Consider the following 22,154-nt stretch of genomic DNA (forward strand, 5'->3'; position numbering starts at 1 on the left):
TGGTGCCTGAAAATAATAATAATCAACAACTACAACAAAAACAACCACCACAACAGCAACAGGAACCCCAAACACCTGGAAGTGGTGTTAGAAGATCTACCAGGATAAGTATACTCCCTGAACAATACTCTCCTTCATTATATTATTTACTATTGACTGATTCTATTGAACCTGAATGTTGTGAAGAAGTAACGTAGGTTGAAAGCAGGAAGAAGTGGGAGCTAGCCATGGAAGAATAGATGGTCTCCTTAATGCATAACCAGACTTGGGACTTAGTCAGGTTGCCTGCAAGAAAAACTACATTGAAGAATAAATGGGTTTATAGGTTGAAGGAAGAAGATGGAGGAAAACAAAGGTATAAAGCTAGACTTGTGGTGAAGGGGTTTGCACAGAAGAAAGGTATTGATTTTGATGAAATATTTTCTCCTCTTGTTAAAATGACTTCAATTAGAACTATTTTAAGTCTAGTAGCAGTTGAAGCTTTGCATCTTGAGCAGTTAGATGTAAAGACAACCTTTCTCCATGGGGATTTGGAAGAAGAGATATATATGCATCAGCCATAAGGATATGAGGTGAAAGGGAATTAGAAACTAGTGTGCAGGTTGAAGAAGAGCTTGTATGGCTTAAAACAGGCTCCAAGGCAGTGGTATCTAAAATTTGACAAGTTTATGTCTGAGCAAGGTTATACTAGATGTCACTATGATCATTGTGTTTATCTGAAAAAGAAAAATGATGGTAGCTATATTATATTGTTATTGTATGTGGATGACATGCTTGCTACAGGGTCTAACATGCAGGAAATAAACGTGCTCAAAAGAAAATTGGCTTTGAATCCATTTGCAATGAAGGATTTGGGAGCTGCAAAACAAATACTTGGTATGAGAATAACTAGAGACAAGAGAAATTGCAAAATAACATTATCTCAGAATGAGTACATACAAAAGGTGTTGAAAAGATTTAATATGCACAATGCAAAACTAGTTAGTACACCTTTTTCTAGCCATTTCAAACTTAGTAAGGAAATGTGCCCAAAGATCCAAGAATACATGGATTATATGTCTAAAGTTCCATATGCATCAGTAGTTGGAAGCTTAATGTATGCAATGGTCTACACAAGGCCTAATATTGCACATGCAGTGGGAGTTGTAAGCAGATACATGAAAAATCCAGGAAAGGAACATAGGATGGCAGTGAAATGGATTCTCAGATATTTGAAAGGTACCACAAATCAAGCATTATGCTTTGGTGGTTCAAACATTTCTCTACAGGGATATGTTGATGCAGATATGGCAGGTGACAGAGATAATAGGAGGAGTACTACATGATATGTATTTACTGTAGGTGGCATAGCTGTCAGTTGGGTTTCAAAAATCCAAAGTGTTGTTGCACTTTCAACAACAGAAGCAGAGTATGTTGTTGCTACAAAGGCTAGTAAAGAAATGTTTTGGTTACAAAGGTTTATGGGTGAATTGGGTAAGAAGCATGATATGGACACGTTATACAGTGATAGCCAAAGTGCCATTCATCTTGTAAATAACTTAGCATTTCATTCCAAGACTAAACACATACAGCTCAAGTACCATTTCATACGATCAGTGTTGGAAGATGAAGAGTTGAAGCTAGAAAAGATACACACTAGCAATAATCCTACAGATATGCTAACAAAAGTTGTAACCAAGGAGAAACTGAGAATATGCTCAGTTTCAATTGGTCTTCGAGGATGACGATGAAGATGAGAAATAACCAAGTCCAAAGAGGAGTCATTGTCCAACAAATGAAGCAGCGGTGGACTTGCTACAATCATTCTCCAAGTGGGAGATTGTTGGGTGTGGAGCATGATTATTTAGAGGTCATTGTTTCAACCTGATGCACACCCCAAGAAGATTGTACATCGCGTGTGGGGGGTACTTGTTCCCCCCGCGGGGGTTCGGGGGGGGCCGATCCCCCCTAGCTGGGGGATTCGAGGACCAGCGGTCCCCCGGCGGGGGTTTAGGGGGCAGTGCCCCCGAAGCTAAAAACAGATGTAAAATTGCCTTGTAAAAGTATAGTAATTTCTAGTCAATCTGGGCCGTTCATTAGGCGGATGATCTGACGGTAGAACTTATGTTTAGTTTAGGGTTTTTTGTCCTAGAAGGAAACCCCTCTCTTTGTATGAGGGCATTATATTGAGGCAGGGTAACAGATGTGTATTCTCCGAGCGAGAAACAAAGAGGTGAGACTATGAGAGAAAATAGAGGATATTATAGCGGATCTACTGAAGGTTGTGTCTCTTCATTTTGCTGGATAATAAAAAGGAAGGACTAGATGTTCGCGGTGGACGTAGACAAAACTGGGTGAACCATGTATATCTATGTCTCTCTAGTTTTATGCATTTTTTGTGTTTATATTTATGAAATATTCTATGTGTTCCATTTCTCTGTAATATATAATTTTCTAACAAGTTTTATGGTAAAAAATCTGGCATGAATGACAACTTCTGACAGAAGTAATGAAATCATTAAATATGGTAGGAAAGAAGTAACCAACACGGAGAATCTTCTGTGTGGTAGCATAACCACATAAATGTCCACCACAACCACTAGAATGGAAATCATTTAGAAATTTCTCGGCTTCCTCATTTGTGAGGCACCTCCGTAAAATCGTATTGATACCGCGACAGTAAAGGGTGTCACTAATGATCAGGTAACCTTTGGCTTGATATCGAATATGTCGTTGTTACAAGCGAGAGGTATCGAGCCAAAAAGTTTGGGTTTGGAGCTAGATGATTATATCTCCATACCATGGGTCAGATGATGAGATCAGAAACAGAGACTCATCTAGAATTGATGGTTCCGTTGTTGAGTCGATGGCGGTAGAGGGAAGGTTGCAAAGAAGCTCGACAAAAACTAGAGATTTCTTTGAATTGGATTTGATGAATTCCAAATCAAATTTCTGAAAAATGATGATCCATTTTGAATATTCCCCCCCAGCAATTGACGTGACAAGATGTATGTCATAGGGTTGCAAACCGAAATGATAATGGTCTTTCAGAGTAGGATATAATGGTGAAATCTTTGTCCAACTTGAACGGTAGACAAAGCTAGCTTCTCAAAGTAAGAATACTTAACTTTCATATCATTGAGATTACGACTCAAATAATAGATCAGATCTTCAATCCCATCTTGTTCTTGGACTAAAACCATAGCAATGGTTGTATCTGCAGCGGCGAGATACAAGAAATAGTCGTTTTGATAATTAGGGGAATACATTAGTGATGCTCCGATCAGGGTATCTTTGAGAGCATCAAATGAAGCTTGCGAAACCTGGTCCCAATGGAAGGGAATTCCCTTTTTCAAAAGACATGTGAATCCTTTAGTCATTTCGGCATAGTTGGGAATGAATCTCCTTAGAAAGTTAGCCTTCCCTTGGAGTCTCTGTAACTCAAGTAAGTTGGAAGGTGGAGGTAGATCAAGAATTTCCTTAACCTTAAAGGGGTTGAGTCAAATTCCTTCTTTAGACGCTAAGAGACCAAGCAAACGACCAGAACCAACACAAAACACATATTTATGTGGATTGAGTCAAATTTTGTAGTGTCAACACCGTAAAAAGATGGCTCTCAAATGTTGCGGTTGATCAGCCCGTTTTCGTGAATGAGAAGGTAAATCATCTAGATAGGGTTCAACAATGTGTTTGATGTCGTGGAAGTCATAACTCATTTCCATCTGAAAAGTTGCCCCAACATTATTCAAACCAAAAGGGAGTTTCCTATATGCGAATGTGCCCCAGGGACAAATAAAGGCAGTTTTATATTGGTCTTATAGGCAGATATTGATTTGATTATAGCTAGAAAATCCATCCATAAATGAAAATATTTCACATCCGTCACATTCATCAATTATTTGGTCGATAAAGGGAGTGGGATAGTGGCCTTTTGGACAAGCATGATTAACATCCCTATAATCAACACACACTCGTATTGTTCCTTGTTTCTTCATGATAGGAACAATATTGGAAACCTAATCGGTAAGAGGAACGGGGTATATGAAACTAGCACGCAAAAGTTTTTCAATTTCTACTTTTATGGCAGCAACCTTCTTCAGATGAACCGGACGGAGGCATTGTCATACCAGCTTGACATCAGGATACATTCTAATGTCGTGTTCAACTATACTAGAATCAATACCAAGCATTTCCTCATATGACCAAGCAAATATATCATGAAATTCACAAAAAAGAGCACGATAAGTTTCAAGTTCCAATGGAGAACAAGATTTGCCAACATGGATGTTTTCTAGAATTCCAAGTTTGGTCGAAATATCGATAGAAATGGTTTCTTCGATATTTGATAAGTTTCGTTCGGAATCAACTGTGTCTATAAATACAGAATTCGAAAGGAAATCAACGATTGAAGGGTGATTTAGTTCATTTGGAATATCTTCTATGTGATCTGGAAGATGGGATTGATGATGATAATCTACCCATGGTTCTTCTTCTATCATCATTGATTGGATGATTCCTTCATTAGTAGAAAATGTACGTGAAAAAGGATTAGAGGAAGTACCATATTCTAATGAACGATCAACCCATACAATTGGTGATGATGGATTTGGATTTTCCGTGCAAGCCAAAAAGATTGATTGCTATGCGAGCTCAATTGGGCTTAGCGGCATGGTTTCATTACGCATATCAACTTCAAAATTATTGGAAATCTTCCATGAGTCAGATGAAGTGGAAGATATCATGTTACAGGTCTCAACTTTTGCAACTTCCGCCATTTGTGATGGTGATGGTAGTGAAAAGGTGCCCATTAGGGAAGAATCTTTGAAGAGACCTACTCCAATGTTCTGAAGAGATAGCGGAGGTCCGTGAACTAATGAAATGCTTCCAGTTTCCTATGAACTAGAGGCAAAGAAGGGGAGTTGATCAATTACTATGATTCCACCTTTATGAGGGAAAGCGATCATACAAAAGTATGTCGAAACCACAACAGCTGTAGCATAAACCCACATTCTTCCTAGTAAAATATTGTAGTCAAGTAGTCTGTCAACAACCTAAACTTCAACAATTATAGTTTTATCCCCTAGTTCTATATGTAGGTTACTTAAAATTCCACAAGGTGTATAAATGTGACCATCAAAAGCTTTTAACGTCATAGGTGATCGTGACAAAGGCAGTGAGCCAAGTGTTTTCCAGCAATTCATTGACATGATACAAGTAGATGCACCCTCATCAACAATGGTTCGGTGAATGAGTTTATTCAAAGCATTTACTTGGATCAAGAATACTAACTGTGCTGGTAATTGTGGCGTATAACCCGCATGGTTAAAAACCACGAGATTGGAATCCATTGGATCAATTCCACCAATTGCTGACAATAAAGCATGCTTTTGGGAGGGACAATTTTGAAGCACCTCAAGCGTCGACATAGCAGAAGGTGACTGAGCTAAATCTTCTACTATGTTATAATTTTTTGCTAGTCGACCTCGAGGGTTGAATGTAGAATTATGAACAATTCCCTTAGGCGGTTTTATTGTTAACTCTAGTGCAATGGGTGGTGGAATGGAATCAGATGAAGTCGAAGTCAAATTATTTGGTTGATCTATAGCCTGGTTATTCGATGATGATGATGGATTACCATAATCTTTACTTCGTGTAGTCACCAAAAAATTATTCTTAGGCTTAGTGGCAGATAGCATAAGCACTTGTGAAGTGGAAGCATGATCTGCACCAACCAAATGAGTCTCTAGGTTTGGAAAAGGGTCTGTCAACACAACGAATGTACTAGAAGTCTTAAGAAGTTTTGAGACTTCAAAGCGGTGAGGTTAGTCTCGTGTAAAGTGCTCATCATTACAAATTAAACATGGGTAGAGAGGTTTCCTAGTCGAATAAGAGGAATCAAATGATTTCTCTTTAGGGGGAGAATTTTGTTTCTTTTTGGTTTTTCCCTTTTTCTTACTTCTAGGTTTATTTTCATTTTTACCTTTGTCAAATGAGACGAAATTTATTTCAGAAGCAAGTGTATTATCAGGTGTATTAGAAGTTTGATTTGAAATAGCAAGTGTTTGAATAGATGGTCTACTTTCTATTTGAGTGCTTGAAGAACCTATCACACCATCACCGGCATGAGAGTCCTTACTGGATGGAGGTGGTGGAACAGTAAAAGATGGTCTAGGTGCATTTGGAATCTTATCATAGAGCATGCAAGACTGGGTGTAAATCAAGTCTAAGTATTGGGCACGAGCAATTACTTGCTCTTTGGTAACAACTCCTCCTTTAGCCACATCCTCTATGATAGATGGCAACAAGGATTTAATAAACCACTCACCTAAAAGCTGATCAAGAATAAAAGTTTTGACCATTTGATGACGCTGAAACCACTCATGATTATGATTAGAAATGTGAGTAGTAGTGGTCTGTTTAAAGTTGGTCAAAAGTTCCGTTCCAGTTTCATATATGATGGGTAGCTAAAATTGGGTTAAAAATGTAGTGGCTAAGTCTGTGAAGTTGTCAAATGAGGCTCGTGGTAATTCAATATACCACTTTGCAATTGGACCAATGAGTGTTCGCTGGAAAAGACGTAGTCTTACTGAATCATCATTTAAGGAGTTGGATGAACACCATAAATGAAAAGTCATAACATGATTGGATAGATCTTCGCGAGGGTTTCCATTGAACTTAGGAATATCAGAAGGCAATTTGTGTGGAATCACTGTCTACTAAGGTGCATAAAGAATGGGATCATTGGTAAGCCAATTTAAATCTGGTAATTCAAGTGTTGCGACAAAAGGTAATTGTTGGTTTAGGTCGGGTTGAGCATAACCAGGGTAAGATGGAATTGCTTGGTCCATAAGCCTTTGCATACTAGCATAAGGAATATGTTGTTGGTAACCTTGATAGGGATAGGTTTGTTGAGCATATCCAGTATAAGGTGGTTGTTGGGAACCAGGATAAATTTGTTGTTGTCCAAACCCAACATAGCCTTGTTGACTGGGAGTTGGGTAAGCTTGTTGTTGATCAAACCCAACATAGGCTTGTTGACCAAGTCAAGGATAAGTCTGGTACTGTTGGAATTTCTATTGTTGATATTGTGGCTGCCACAGTTGTTGATGCAACAGTTGTTGCCCACCAATATAAGTTTGACCAGGTTGTGAATAAATTAGACAAGTATAATTCTGAGTCATCCCAGTAAATAGTAAACTAGCCTAAGGTTGTTGGATTCCCAACACAAACGGTTGTTGTAAAATGGCTTGATAAGATTGAGTTTGTAGACCTGAAACTTGAGGGTAAGAAGTTGAAGGACCAGCTTGCAAAGGTTGAGATTCAATCAACTGAGTTTGCGACTGTGGTAAATTCGTAACAACAGTCGTAGTAGGTATGGATGAAATAGGTTGCATTGGTTGTGATGGATAAACAAGCCTTGGTTGAACGGGCATTCTAAGCTGCCATTAACAAACAATCATTCCATTATAAGTTGGACCTAAAGATGATGGTATACTGCCATATGATGGCCACCCAGAAAATGGAGGATAAGTAGATTGGGCATATTTTTCTCCATATGGAGCTAATCCAATGTAAAGTGGATACATTAGATGGTAACTAGGTGGACCAACTTGATATTGACTTGATGGATCAAACCGTTTAGTATCCGTAAGTGAAGAACCAGGTAAAATTCCTGTGGATGACAAGGGTGAAGACCATGGACTAGAAGAAACATCAGAGTGAGTTCCAGATAATGATTTGTAACCTAGTGGGATGGACGGACCACCATACAAATGTGACTCAGGTGTTGTGGTAAACATCGAAGAAGTAGCAACAGTGGATTCTATCATAGCTGTAATAGATGATACAGTCTGGGATGTTGTTTCAGCCATAGTCAAATGACCCAATTGTTGGGCATGGAATCCCCCCAAGGCATGTTTTGGGGCTTAAAGCCCAAGTTTTGACCAAGTCCTTTGTAAAGGCTCCGTGATTTGTGGGAGGCGAGCGAGAAGTCATAATAGAGTCACAGGGTTGTCTGCCCTTGTTCTTATAATGTAATTTTGTTGGGTAGCGAAGGCCCCGCATAACGGTTTTGGGGCTCAAAGCCCGCAATTTTGGGGTAAAAGAATGGTAAAGACTCTGCGAGATGCATAGAGCACGAAGTGTAATGAGTCAAGTCAAAGGGTTGTCCACCCAAAAATAATGTAAAATGAGTCGGCCTGTCCATGGTCCGTGGACCATGGAAATGTATAAATAGAGCAAGGCTCTATGGTTAGAAGTCAGTTTTTTAAGTAATTTTTTTTTATCTGGAATGTAAGGGGTTTATGAAGAAATAAGTCTGGAGTGTCTGTGAGTCAAAGTCAAGGGTGTTGGTAGATAGATAGAGGCTCTGTAGTTGTGTGTGTAGAGGCTTGGTAGAGTCCGCAGCTGTGTGCACGGACCCCTGCAGCTGAGTGCGCAGGGTGGATCTAGTTGTACTGAGGAGAAGATCAATAAAGATAAGAATTTCTGAATCACTGTGTGTTTTCTTATGGATCTGTTTAGTGCTTATGTTTTGAATTTATGCATTATCTATTATAATTACGTGCACGGGGTTTTAAGTTTAAATGTTTGCTTAAATATTGTAATAGAAAGCTCAGATCTGCAATAATTTTATTAATAAGAAAGTGCGTCTGTGCAGATCTACGTGAAAGATCGATAGAAATACAGAGTGGCGTGAGGCTGCATATGGGTTGCAACCCCTCCATACCACATCCAGACATCCCAAGGGTGTGGAAACCTAGTTCCAGCACCCTCCCATACTACCTCGGGTGAGACCTCAGTCCGCGCTCCGCAAGCTGTTGCCGAAAGGGTCGGTAGTGCAGGATTTGTTATTCTAATACACTTCTAAAACCTGAGTCAGGACCCTATAAGCCAACAAATGGTTATGTTGCTGGGATCGGGATCTTCCTAAGGGATGTCTCATGTCGGGACACTGGAACCCTACCAAAAAAGAACTTGAAAATTGGTTGGATTAGAAGCTTCACAAGTTCGTGGTTCAGGAAAATAGAAATCCACGGATATCAGAGCAAAGGTGGCTAGATCGTTACATATACACAGAGATCCACAAGATATTCTTCGTGTCATTCTCGACAGATTTGTATGAGTGGATTGCATGGCTAGGTGACAGTGTGGGAAGGTGTAGACTAGATCAACCCGTTGTGTGGACTCTAGAGTGAATGCGCAGGCTAGAAGCATCTGAAGATAAAATCACACGTGTAGTAGATCGTTGGTTGGATCGGATAATAGGAGGGTTTGTCACTGAGTTTGCAATAGACACAACTATGAGTTATAGTGAAGTAGAAAGGCGCTTTCTCCAAGGACCATGGGGTAGGTACATAAAATCGCTGAATACTTGGATTAAAATGTTGTTATGTGAAAAATGGATTATGCGCATTCATTAATGTCTGGCGTAACGCGAAGTGGAAAAGGCTACCGAGGAACCGAAGGATTAGAGAACAACCCTCTGATTTCTATTTCACGAGAAAGTAAGGAAGAACTCGTAGGGTTCTCTCCGAGAACCGCATTCCGGTTGATTAAGCAATGCATTCCACTTATACCACCACCGTCCACGCCATCACCTACTTCACCTACATCAAATCCATCTTCACCGACTCCACCTCTGCCACCACCGAAGGTTGGGATGGCGAGTGCAGTCAAGTTGCCAGTATTTAGAGGCGTAGGAAATGAGGAACCAGTTCAGTTTTGGTTTGTGGTGGAGGTTGTATGGGAAGCCCAAGGCGTAACAGATGATAACATCAAAAAGGCTACTCTAGTTAGCGCACTGCAGGATCGCGCGTTGACGTGGTATATAAAGTACTTGAGCGATCACCCGAATGCGGGAATAGCGGCGATCTAGGAGGCATTGAACAAAGAATTTAGTTGGCCAAAATCAGAGACGCAGTTGATCATTGGGTTCAAGGAGATCGCAATGTTACTTGGTGAAACTCCGTGGGATCTGGATCATAGATTGAAAAGTACAATCCATGAAGCTATCATGACGCTGATAGATGCGCAACACTGTGCGTGGTTTGTGGCATCTCTGACACCACATCTAAGGATGGCGCTATCACAGCAAAAGATCTCAACCCAATCCGAAGCATTAGAGACAACAATGAGGTTGCATGAAACTCCAATACAGGATCCCGAGTTGGGAGTTCAGCAAATCCACGCACAACTACAAAACCTGTGCTTAGAAATGAAAAGCTTGAAGCAGGAAAGGGTGCCCCGACTGGAGGCGCGTACAGAGGTAGGGTGCATTAAATGCAAAATTCAAGGACATGACAAGGACCACTGCCCCGTCTTTGTGAACTATCTGGCAGGAGGGGGCCCAATGCCATTAAAGCTGGAGGTACAAGCATGCCCAAGTGCGGCACCCGCGCTTTGGTGCGCGATTTGTCAAGTAAGGGGAAAGCACGCAACAGACAACTGCCACCTGTTGCAGAAGTATACCCAAAGCCCGCAGTAGTTGTATTGCAACTTTTGTAGATCGGTGGGTCACGACGAGCGAACGTGTCGAAGTTACGATTTAATTATGGAAAGGATCCCAACCTATCGAGTGCAGACTGAAGCATGAGGTTTCAACCCAGCCATAGGACCACGCGGGGGATTTCAAGGACACAAAAAAGGCAAAGGAATGGGGCCTAGGCGAGGGCGCGGACAACTAATCTATTATAACTACGAAGGGTCGGGCACTATGCTCATGACTATACTAATCCAATGAGGATATCTTGTCCATACTGTGAGCATTTTGACCATGAAATGGTAGACTGTCCGACGCTTATTGCCCAGATGAACAAAAAGCGGGTATTGTAGCCCACTCCGACTCAAAATGTCCAAATGATGAGGTCAGAACCACGCGAAGAGGACCCCAACGTAAACATGGTACTAAGGAGTGACACAACCACAGGAGGAGATGCGAGGAAACAACCTGGAGACGATGGGAAGGGTTGTGATTCTTCTACAAGGGAACCTGACTTGGGGATAGAACAGGTGAAAGGGACGTCTAAATAGGCTCAGAAGAGCTTCACGTAAGTCTCTACTGCAGGAAATAGGGATCCAATTGAGCCAGGAATGGATCCCTCTATGCTTACCACCTTTTTAGAGACATGTATGAAGTTGCTACGCGACAATAGAGTGGTTAAAGGACTGCAAGAGTTGATCACTAGGTGCACGGGGTTAGGGGAACCGCGCATAGTCCGGAAACTGGGGAAACATGCCCTGCACACCGGGCGGGAGATGCGAAAGATGGCACAAATCGGTGAGTACGAGATGGACCAAGTCATTCTGGATCTAGGGTCAGACGCAAATGTGTTACCTAAGAAAACGTGGGAATGCATGGGTAGGCCCGCACTACAGTGGTCTCCTATTCAACTACGAATGGCCAACCAGCAAAAGATCTTACCGATGGGATGACTGCAAGGGGTGACAGTGGACCTTGAAGGAGTAAGTACGCAGACCGACTTTGAGGTAAAAGAAATTGTTGATGATAGTAATCCATACCCTGCATTACTAGGGATAGATTGGGCCACAGACATGAATGGGGTCATCAACTTAAAAAGATCGAAAATGACATTCGAGAAAAAGTCACTCCGTGTCATAGTTCCACTGGACCCAACTGAAGGAGTGCGCGACACCAAACTAGTGCACGACGAGGACAGTGACGATGAACTAGACTGCATCTACCAAATAAAAGCGCAAGACTAGGATCGAGTGAATCCCTCAGCGGACGAAAGACTCTCATGGGAGCGCGATAGTTCCTGCACATCAGATTCAGATGAGGAGATTGAAAGATGGCAGAACCATTTGCATGAAGTCACAACACTCAACTGTAATATTATGATTAGATCATTGCGATGCGTAACCACTGAAGTAAGACAACGACCAGTAGATAACAGCACCACAAATGAGGAGCAGTTTGTCAACCCTGGCACTTCAATCATAGAGCAGAGGTGGCATAGTGTGCCACACGCACCAGGGTGGTGTGCACAGAGGAAGTTGAGGAGGAAGGAGTGCGGAGGTAGAAGGCGGTTCCAGGTATGGATTGGAGGATGTGCATGGCGACCACAGCTAGGGCAACCACGGTGGAGCAGGGAAGCCACCCATCTACGACTGAGGGCACAGTTGTATGCTGTGCAACCATCAACCCAAGTGAATTTGTGCGTCACAAGGGTACACTGGGCTGACAAGACCGTAAACAAAGCAGAAGGTGCCAAGGGAACTCTATCCATGGTCGGACAGGCCATTACCCCTGCAATTCGATCTGAGCAAGAAGACTTGGATGAAGGGATCCGACAGTTATGGAAAGCCATTTTGCGCATCAACATGAGACTTTGCGAGCTAGAGGAAGTGGGGGCCAGGCTAAGGAGGAAAAGTGCGAGGCTGGATGAATAAATTGAAAAAATAAAATTAGGAGTCACACAAACGGGCCACGCGAAAGAGACACTCAGGGGACCGGACCTGGTCGGCCCCCTATGCTACTAGAACAAGCTGTGACCCTGTTATCATGGTTGCGACTACACCCTAGGGAAAAAGGGAGCATAGACCGCAATGCGCTACCAGACTCAACGGAACGCGAAGGGTGCCTGCAACCCGGGCTAGTAGGGAAGAGGAAGGCTCGCACGAGGGGTGCGACCACCTGACTATCTGTAGGAGACCCAGTCTTAGTGCTCCACGCAGTTGAAAGAGGGCGTGGGACTATAAAACAATCTGCAAGAAGGTTACGCGATTCGTCCGTGGCGCACAGGGCCAGTAGAAAGCATACTACGCACCCACGTACCAGGGGTTATGCTGTTGCATGGGGTGGATGGCAAGTGACCGTTGCAGTTACTTTTCATGATAAGATGTCCCATTTAAGACATCAAGGAGCGGGTGACGGGAAATTAAGACATAAGGGTAACCGCCAAAATCGCATTAATGAGCCGCAAGGAGGGAAAAAGACCAAATTTGAATTCGAAATAGTATATAAAAAACGAGTGAAGTGTCACAAAACAAAGCTTGAGCATTCGAAGAATAGAAAGTCGTGGGTTCAAACCGAGAAGAGCACGATGAATAAAAAACTCATGAATGAAAGTCCGTGGTTTCAAGAACTTCCGAAGGAATTGCGAGTCATTACTCAGGTCGATGGCCACCACCAAGGACATTACACAGAATCCTACGCCGCAGGTAGCCGAAGTTCCTAAATCCTCCAGGATGCGTAGCAGGACCAGTCCAGACGTCCCTGCGAATTCCACGATTCAATAAATTAATGATGGAAGAAGAAGGAAAAACCATTACAATTGAGAGCGATGAAGAGGTAGAGGATCCTCTGACCTATATCGAAGAAGTCGAACCTAGCGAAAAAAGGGAAGAAGACCCCCAACCAATAAGACGCCCTAAGTATGTGCCTCCCAGGAAAGGGAAGGCCAAGATCCCTAATGATGTGGATGTCGTGAACAGCATACTCATTACCCTGTCTCTTCCAAAAGGGGTTCCACTTGAATGCACGGTGACTAGCCACATCTCGACGATGAAATTTGAAGATTGGGACCTTGTAGACACAAAAAAGTTTCCCCATTTTGCGATTATCGAATTGATGGAGCAAAACGTGGAAGGGACGGTTACGATACTTCAGCCAAAGGAATGGCTGCGAAAGGTGGAGGAAGCCGGGTTGCTCTGTCTTCTGTCCATTCCCCACTTTCTTCGGCCCCCTATTACAATATTGGTCATCAGACAACTACTATGTCTAGTACACGATGGATACTTATGGATAGACAAACACGTCCACATCATGGCACAACTCATTCATAGGATCTCGTAGCTTCCTTGTGAAGGAAGAGACCCCATGGAAATCGTTGATAAGAGTGGCGATGTGACGATGACAGAAACCCTCAAAAGGAAATACAAGCTGGAGAAAGGGCAGCAAGGATATGCTATTGACAGTATTCCAGACAAATCGGTACGTGTTTCTACCCAGTTTTTGGCAGGGAAAGTGATGCGGAAATGTCGCGGCAATGAGGTTCTAGCGATAGTCGTCGGCCTAGCTGAGTAATGCGCAGCAGTGGAACGGTTCAATTAGGTGCAGTTCCTTTGTGATGAATTCCTGACCAATTGTAGGGAGGTCTAAGAGGAGGGCAAGACCTTCCACTATGCGTGGCTACTGTTGTCCATCGTGCTGGTTATTAGTGAATTAGCAGAAGACTGCCAGTTTCCCTCAGACTAGGATTGGCCAGAAGCCACCAAATATGCGTCACTCTGGGCGACCAAGGATGTCACCAGAATACGGGACATCAAGATTTTTGGATACTCATGGACGCGAACATCCTCCAATGGATCAACCAGCAACCCCGTTTGTCCACCGAGGTATATGACAGTGTAAAGAACGTAGCCGAATTTAAGGCCGATAAGCACTTTGTCTACATTCGGGCATGCAAGGACCCCAAACAGACGTGGACCACACTTCCTTTTATTGCAATTGACGAAGATATCTATGAAGTATTGGATACCTAGCCACCAGAATGGCACAGACCAGATGCGGTGGGGCACGATGAGGCTGCTATCCAAAAATAGAAGGCTGAAGCTAAGTGTGCAGCACAGCAAAAGCAGAACGAACAACACACTGCGGAAGTACGAGTGACCCGAGAGGTGGAGCAGACTTCGACAAGCAAGGCACTAGCAGGAGGGGATACAACAATAAAGGATGGAAGCAGTCCGAAAGGGGCTACAACAACAAATGGAGGGAACAACGCTAACCACCACGGGGTTGCCCTTAAAATGACTAGGGCTGATAGAACGAACGAAGCAGCGAAAGAAGGCCAAGACATCTAAATGGGACGCGGAACTTATTACATTGACCGAGGGTGATCTCTGTGACATAGGGGATACCATTCGTGAAGTCACCAGGGAGGCGCTTGACGAAGCCATGTTGGAGCAACAGACTGTGTTGGGGGCGCTCCGTGTGCAACTGCAGGAACTCGGGATGTGGGTCTTGCAACCAGGAACCATTGCTACCCGTGGAGCTTCGAGTCTGTCAACCACTGAGTAGTTGCTACAGGCCAAATTGGCTAACACTATCCCACTTCCGGTAGGAGAAGTGACAATAGAAAATGTGGAAGACAGAGCTGTGGTGGGCCGGCTTGAGGGACTTCGATTAAATTTGGCTGCCCTCCCTCACGAAAGCTTGTACTAGCTCCAGGAAAGCACAATTAGGGACCTCCACGCCAGGGAAGGACGTGCGGTACAGGTACTCAGTGAGCAACGCATTAATATAGAACAATTGAGCGTCCAACGAGATGAAGTCATAGCACAAAATCAATAATTGGAACAAGTTATAGGAGAAGCATGTGCTCGTGCCCCTGAGCTGTAAATTGCAGTCGAGTTACCTGTCGGCATAAAAATCCACAAGTTGGCTAGTGGGTTTCACGAAGCAAAGGAAGAAGCCGCGAGGGTTTAGTTGGCCCTCAACTTATGGATTGCAGAGCTGAAACTGCAAGTACAGCCTTTGACACCACCAGAGGTCACCAAGAAGCATGGAGGCATCATTCAATCCAGGTGGGAAACGATCACACGTGCCATGAAGGAGTGCGCTGACTTGTTTGATCAGTTGCATATTACGCTCAATTCACTCCATGAAGATCCAACCTTACAACGATTGGAAATAGAGGCAAGGGAGCTCCAACAAGCCTATGATAATGTCAGAGGGACTACGCAGACAGTTGCTATTACGCAGCGCTTGGCCAAGATGAGGGAGGCCCAGGCCTTGAAGATACAAGCTGACGTTGCTCGATAGAAGGAAGCAGTGATTAAAGAACGTCTCCAGCCATGGCTTGATGAGGCATTTGTGGTTTCCACCACCATTGAGCGCAAGGTGGCACACATGCAAGCAGAATATGCACCCGGCAAAGTAGCTGAAACAGATACTGATGTGTCGGTGGCTCGCGTAGAACAGGTACAGAGGATGGCGGAAGAGTTTGCTACAAGTACAAGAAAAGCACAGAAGTTGTTGACTGACCTCCGCGTGAAGATTGTCGCACTAGCTGAGTGACTCGGGACGAGTCACGATGATTGTGTTGGGGGCCTGTTGGGTAGCGAAGGCCCCGCGTAATGGTTTTGGGGCTCAAATCCCGCAATTTTGGGGTAAAAGTATGGTGAAGACTCCACGAGATGCGTGGAGCGCGAAGTGTAATGAGTCAATTCAAAGGGTTGTCTGCCCAAAAATAATGTAAAATGAGTCGGCCTGCCCATGGTCTGCGGACCATGGAAATGTATAAATAGAGCAAGGCTCTATGGTTACAAGTCAGTTTTTTAAGTAAGTTTTTTTGATCTAGAATGTAAGGGGTTTATGAAGAAAGAAGTCTAGGAGCATGTGTGAGTCAAAGTCAAGGGTGTTGGTAGATAGATAGAGGCTCTGCAGTTGTGTGCGCAGAGGCTTGGTAGAGTCCGCAGCTGTGTGCGCGGACTCGTGCAGCTGAGTGCACAGGGTGGATCTGGTTGTACTGAGGAGAAGATCAATAAAGATAATAATTTCTAAATCACTGTGTGTTTTCTTGAGGATCTGTTTACTGCTTATGTTCTGAATTTATGCATTATCTATTATAATTACGCGCATGGGGTTTTAAGTTTAAATGTTTACTTAAAGACTGTAATAAAAAGTTCAGATCTGTAATAATATTATTAATAAGAAAGTGCGTCTGCGCGAATCTACGTGAAAGACCAATAGCAATACAGAGGGGCGTGAGGCCGCATACGGATCGTGACCCCTCTAGACCACATCCAGAGACATCCCAAGGGTGCAGAAACCTAGTTCCAGCACCCTCCCATACTACCTCGGGTGAGACCTTCGTCCGCGCTCTGCATATTATTGCTGAAAGGGCCAGTAATGTGAGATTTGTTTGGCTAATACACTTCTAAAACCTGGGTTAGGCCCCTATAAGCCAACAAATTTTGGCTTGGTAGACCTACCCATGGTCCACGGACCATGGGATTGTATAAATAGAGTGAGGCTCTAAGTGTGGAAAAAATCAATGGAAGAAATAAAGTAGAATCATGATGAGTTTAAGAGATTGAGTCGAAGTGTAAAGTGTGTCTTTGGGTCGTAGAGTAAGAGAAGGCTCTGCAGCTGAGTGCGAAGAGGCCTAATAGTCCACAATTGAGCGCGCGGACCCCTGCAGTTGAGTGCACAAGGTAGGTAGAGTTTGTAACCATGGGATGAATTAATAAAGAGAAGTTTTACCATATTTCTCTGTATCTTTTCCTATTTTATGTATTATTGGGTATAAATTACAAGTGTACTGTTTATTTGTTGCACAAACGCATTTGAATGTGTTGTATAATAAATATAACATAAGGAATCCAATTACATGAATATAATTAACTAGTGTAGGAAGATAAGTAAATAATGAAGAGCGTTGCTCCAGCAATGTGAAGGCCACACAACCCCTGCTTAGGGCTGCGTGAAGGTAAATATATCAGGGCGCGAGGGACAGGGAAGTGCACGAAGGGATTAACAATTGAACCCACTCAAACCTCTCAGACATCTCAAGAGTGCGGAAACTTGGTTCCAACACCCCCCAATACTACTTCGAGTGAGACCTCAGTCTCTGCTTCGTGGACTGTTGCTGAAAGGGCCAGTAGTACATGGATTTGTTTGGATATTTAGCTCCGAACCTGGGTCAGGCCCCAACAAGCCAACAAATGGTTTCGTTGTCAGGACTGGATCTACATAGAGATGTCTGATGTCATATCTGTAGGTTTTAACCCTATACAGAAATTACCTGCATACGAATTCTAAAACACAAAAAACAAACAATGCGAGAGCATAACACATATACACAGAAATTTTCCCCTGGATCCCAAAACCAGGACTACCAACTTGATTTTTCATTATGTTCCTTTCATTGTTACAATATGTATTTATGCATGTCGAAGCATCCAATACCATGGACCGAAAACCATCGTGTTCAAAACCATGGACCAAAAACCATCGCGTCTAAAACGATGTGCGAAAATCATGCACAAAACCATAGGTAGGTCTACCAAACCTAATATAGGGTCCAAAAAACAAAATTTTCTAGGGCACTACCCTGGACCCCATAGAGGGGGGTTACCTGCACCCCTCAAACCCCCTGTGACACCCTCACTATGCAATCGGTGCAACGAAGGGGGTGCTCCACACCCCCGCCCCCCCCCCCCCCCCCCAACCCCCCGGTTAACTACGTGGTCTAGTCGTCAAAAGAATATAACACAACCCAACAGTATCACTACAATCCAAATAAGAAAGGAATTGAGGATTGGTTGGATAGGAAGATTCACGAGTTTGCGGCGCAGGAGAATAGGAATCTGTGACTATCAAAAGAAGAATGGTTAGACTACTACTTATACATAGATATCCACAAAATTTTCTTCACATCCTTCCCTACTGAGCTATACGAGTGGATCGCGAAGCTGGCAGATAGCCAAGGAAGGTGCAAGCTCGATAGATCTATTGTGTTGACTCCATAATTGGTGCACAGATTGGAAGCATCGAAGGATAAGATCGCACACGCTGTTGATCATTGGCTCGATCGAATTATAGGAGGATTCATCACTGAGTTTTCGGTAGATACTTCAGTCAGCTATAGCAAGGCAGAGCAACACTTCCTCAAAAGGCCGCGAGGTAATTACGTTAAGTCTTTGAACACTTGGATTAAAATGCTACTGTGTGAAAAGCAGGTTATGCGAATAGATTGATGTTTGGGGCTACGCGAAGTGGGAGAATCTATAGAAACGAAGGTAGTGCAGAACTAGAAACTAGCCCCTTGATTTCACCTCTGTGAGGGGATGAGGGAGAGCTCATGAAGGTCTCACCAAGAAGTGTGATCAATTTGATAAGGCAGAGGATTCCGTGCATACCACCCACACCCACACCACTGCCAGTTTCACCGTCTTCACCTCCATCTTTTCCCATACCACCTTCACCACCACCGCGAGTCAATATGGCAAGCACGATAAAGTTTCCAGTGTTCAAGGGAATAGGAAATGAAGATCCAGACCAGTTTTGGTTCATGATAAAGGTTGTATGGGAAGCACAGGGAGTCACGGATGAAAATATAAAGAAGGCAACATTGGTCAGCACTCTGCAGGATCGCACACTGACTTGGTACATTAAGCATTCCAATGAAAATTCAAATTCGGGGATTGCAAATGTCCAAGCTACCCTAAACAAAGAATTTAGCAAACCGAAGTCAGAGGCGCAATCGATCATTAGGTTTAAGGAAATCACAATGCTACGAGGCACGACCCCTTGGGAGCTGGATCAGAGACTAAAGTGCACAATTCGTGAAGCTAACATGATGTTGATGAATGGACAACACTACAAATTGTTTGTAGCATCATTAACGCCGCATCTAAGGAACGCGCTATCACAACAAAGGATAACAACTCAGGCCAAGGCCTTGGAGGTCACAATGAGACTACATGAGACCCTGATGCAGGATCCCAACCTGGGAGTTCAGCAGATTCACGAGTAGTTGAAGAACTTGTGCCTTGATATGTAGAGTCTGAAGCAAGATAGAACAACTTGCCCAGAAGTGTGCAACGCGGTATGGTGCATAAAGTGCAAGGGTCAGGGACATGACAAGGACCATTGCTCGGTGTTTGCGAATTACCTCGTGGGAGGATGACCAATGCCATTGAGACCAGAGGCACAAGAAATACCGAGCATGATGCTTGCATTATGGTGCGCATTTTGTCATATAGGAGGAAAGCATGCTAAAGTTAATTGCCATTTATTATAGAAGTACACATAGAATTCACAACCGTTGTTCTGTAATTTTTGTAGATTAGTGGGGCATGATGATCGCACCTGTAGAAGTTATGAGCTGATGACGGATCGAACTCTTACCTACAGAGTTCAGGTCGAAATGCGGCCCCTTGACCAGAACGCAGGGATGGTGCGAACTAGATTTTAGGGGCACGGACGAGGCTGAGGTGGAGGAGGGCCTGGAAGAGGTCGCGGATAGCTGATATGTTACAATTGCAGAGGGCCAGGACATTATGCCCGCGATTGTACAAATACAATGAGGCCATCATGCTTGTATTGTACATTGCTTGATCATGAGATGGAGGATTGTCCCACACTGATAGTGAGGCTACGTGATAAAGGAGCACTCCAACCTCCCCTGACTCAGAACTTGCAAATGATGAGGTCTGAGCCGCGCGAGGAAGACCCTAATGTGAATATTGTCCTCCGAAGTGGAATTACGATAGGGGATGACAAAGGCAAGTAGCCTAAAGAAAGTACTTGGGTTTGCAAGGCTCCAACGAAGGAACCAGAGTTTGATTTGGAGCACGCTAAGGAAACCTTCATGGAAGCCAAGAAGAGATTCGTTGATGCCTCCACTTCAGGAAGTAAAGACAAATCGTAGCTGGAAATGGACCCATCGATGCTCACAACGTTCCTGGAAACATGCATGAAGCTGCTGCGTGATAGCAAGGCTGTAAAGGGGCTACAAGAACTCATAAATAGATATGGTGGGACCGCGGTAGGAGAACCGTGTGTAGTCTGGAAGCTCAGAAAGCACACAACGCGAACGGGAAGGGAAATGAGATTGACCATGCAGATTGGAGAATATGAGATGGACCAAGTGATTCTGGACCTAGGATCAGACGAGAACATTCTACCAAAGCAAACATGGGAGCACATGGGAAGGCCTACACTGCAATGGTCTCCTATCCAACTATGAATGGCGAACTAGCAAAAGATCCTACCTATGGGGAGATTGCAGGGAATCATAGTGGATATCGAAGGAGCAAGTGCACTAGCCGATTTCGAAGTAATAGAGATTGTTGATGACAACAATCCTTACCTCGTGTTATTAGGAATAGATTGGACCACTGACATGAGTGGGGTCATAACTCTGAAGACGCGCAAGATGATTTTTGAGAAAACGTCTCTGTGCGTAGTTGTACCTTTGGACCCTGCAGAAGGATCACACAACACGGAGCCAGTGCGCAACTACGACAACGATGACGATTTGGACTGCATCTACAAGATAACCGCACGAGAACAAGACTAGGTGAATCTAGCTGCAGATGGATGAATCTCATGGGAGCGTGAAAGCTCCTACACCTCGGATTCTGACAAAGAGATAGAACAATGTAGAACTGGTTACACGAGGTAACCACACTTAACTGTAACATGATGACAAGATCGCTACGCTGCATATTGATGAAGGTAAGGGATCTGCCTACATATGAAGGATTAAGTGAGGTGGATGACTTCCTAAACAGATTTGAAAGAGAAGTGTCGGAAACAATGTTTCGAAGCTTTTAAATGGGTACTGTGCGCTACGCCCACGAGGTGGTGGGGTATGCACCAAGGAAGCTTGGGGGACTGGCGCGAATGTAGGAGAACAATGTGCATATGATTTGGGAAGCCTCATATATGATTAACAAAAAAGATTGCCAGACGAAATGGTCCACGTGCTCACCTATCCAAATGGATACAGGCACATGGTATGAAACCTGCGCAGATGCACACAATCTTCGCTTTAGAAGACACAGTCAGTAAGCATGTACGGGAAAGGCAATGGTGCGAACAACCCCTTCTGTTGGAACCACAAAGTATGGAAAGGCCAAGTGCGTAGAAGGTTATCCACGTAAAAGCCTTTAACGAAGTATGTAAAGCACCGAACAAGATACACAATGCGTAGCAGACTGATCGGGACTTGTGCGTACCAGCGGTTCTATGTGCTTCTAGGACCACGTGCAAGAAATTGATGGCGCAAGCACCTACAAGGCTGAAGTATGAATCGAATGTTGTAATTCCCATGGAGCATAAAATGCCTAGTCCGCATATAACAGCACTGACAGATACGACAGTTTGTGGAACCTTGAAAGAAGGGGTAGTGTAGCTGAATGAAGCATAACACTTGGGACCTGATGGGGAAATCCAATAGGGTGACCTTAGGCTCCAAGAAATTATGAATGTTAGGGTGCAATTAAGGGAGTAAAGCGCTCTGGTGGAAGCAGAAGTCAAGAAGCTGGAGGACGGGATCGAGAAGGATTTTCTCGATAAAGAGACCAGGGTGATAAAGCAGGGTGCACACAATCACGTTGATAAATTTGGGGACTATCGCCCCGAATTGATCAGCTTGATGCCTTGTATTGGACCACATATTACTAAATGGATCGACCATGGT

The sequence above is a fragment of the Pinus tabuliformis genome, chromosome 7 (assembly GCF_031772625.1).
Source record: "Pinus tabuliformis cultivar Carrire ecotype Pingquan chromosome 7, CPIR1, whole genome shotgun sequence".
NCBI classification, from domain to species: Eukaryota; Viridiplantae; Streptophyta; class Pinopsida; order Pinales; family Pinaceae; genus Pinus; species Pinus tabuliformis.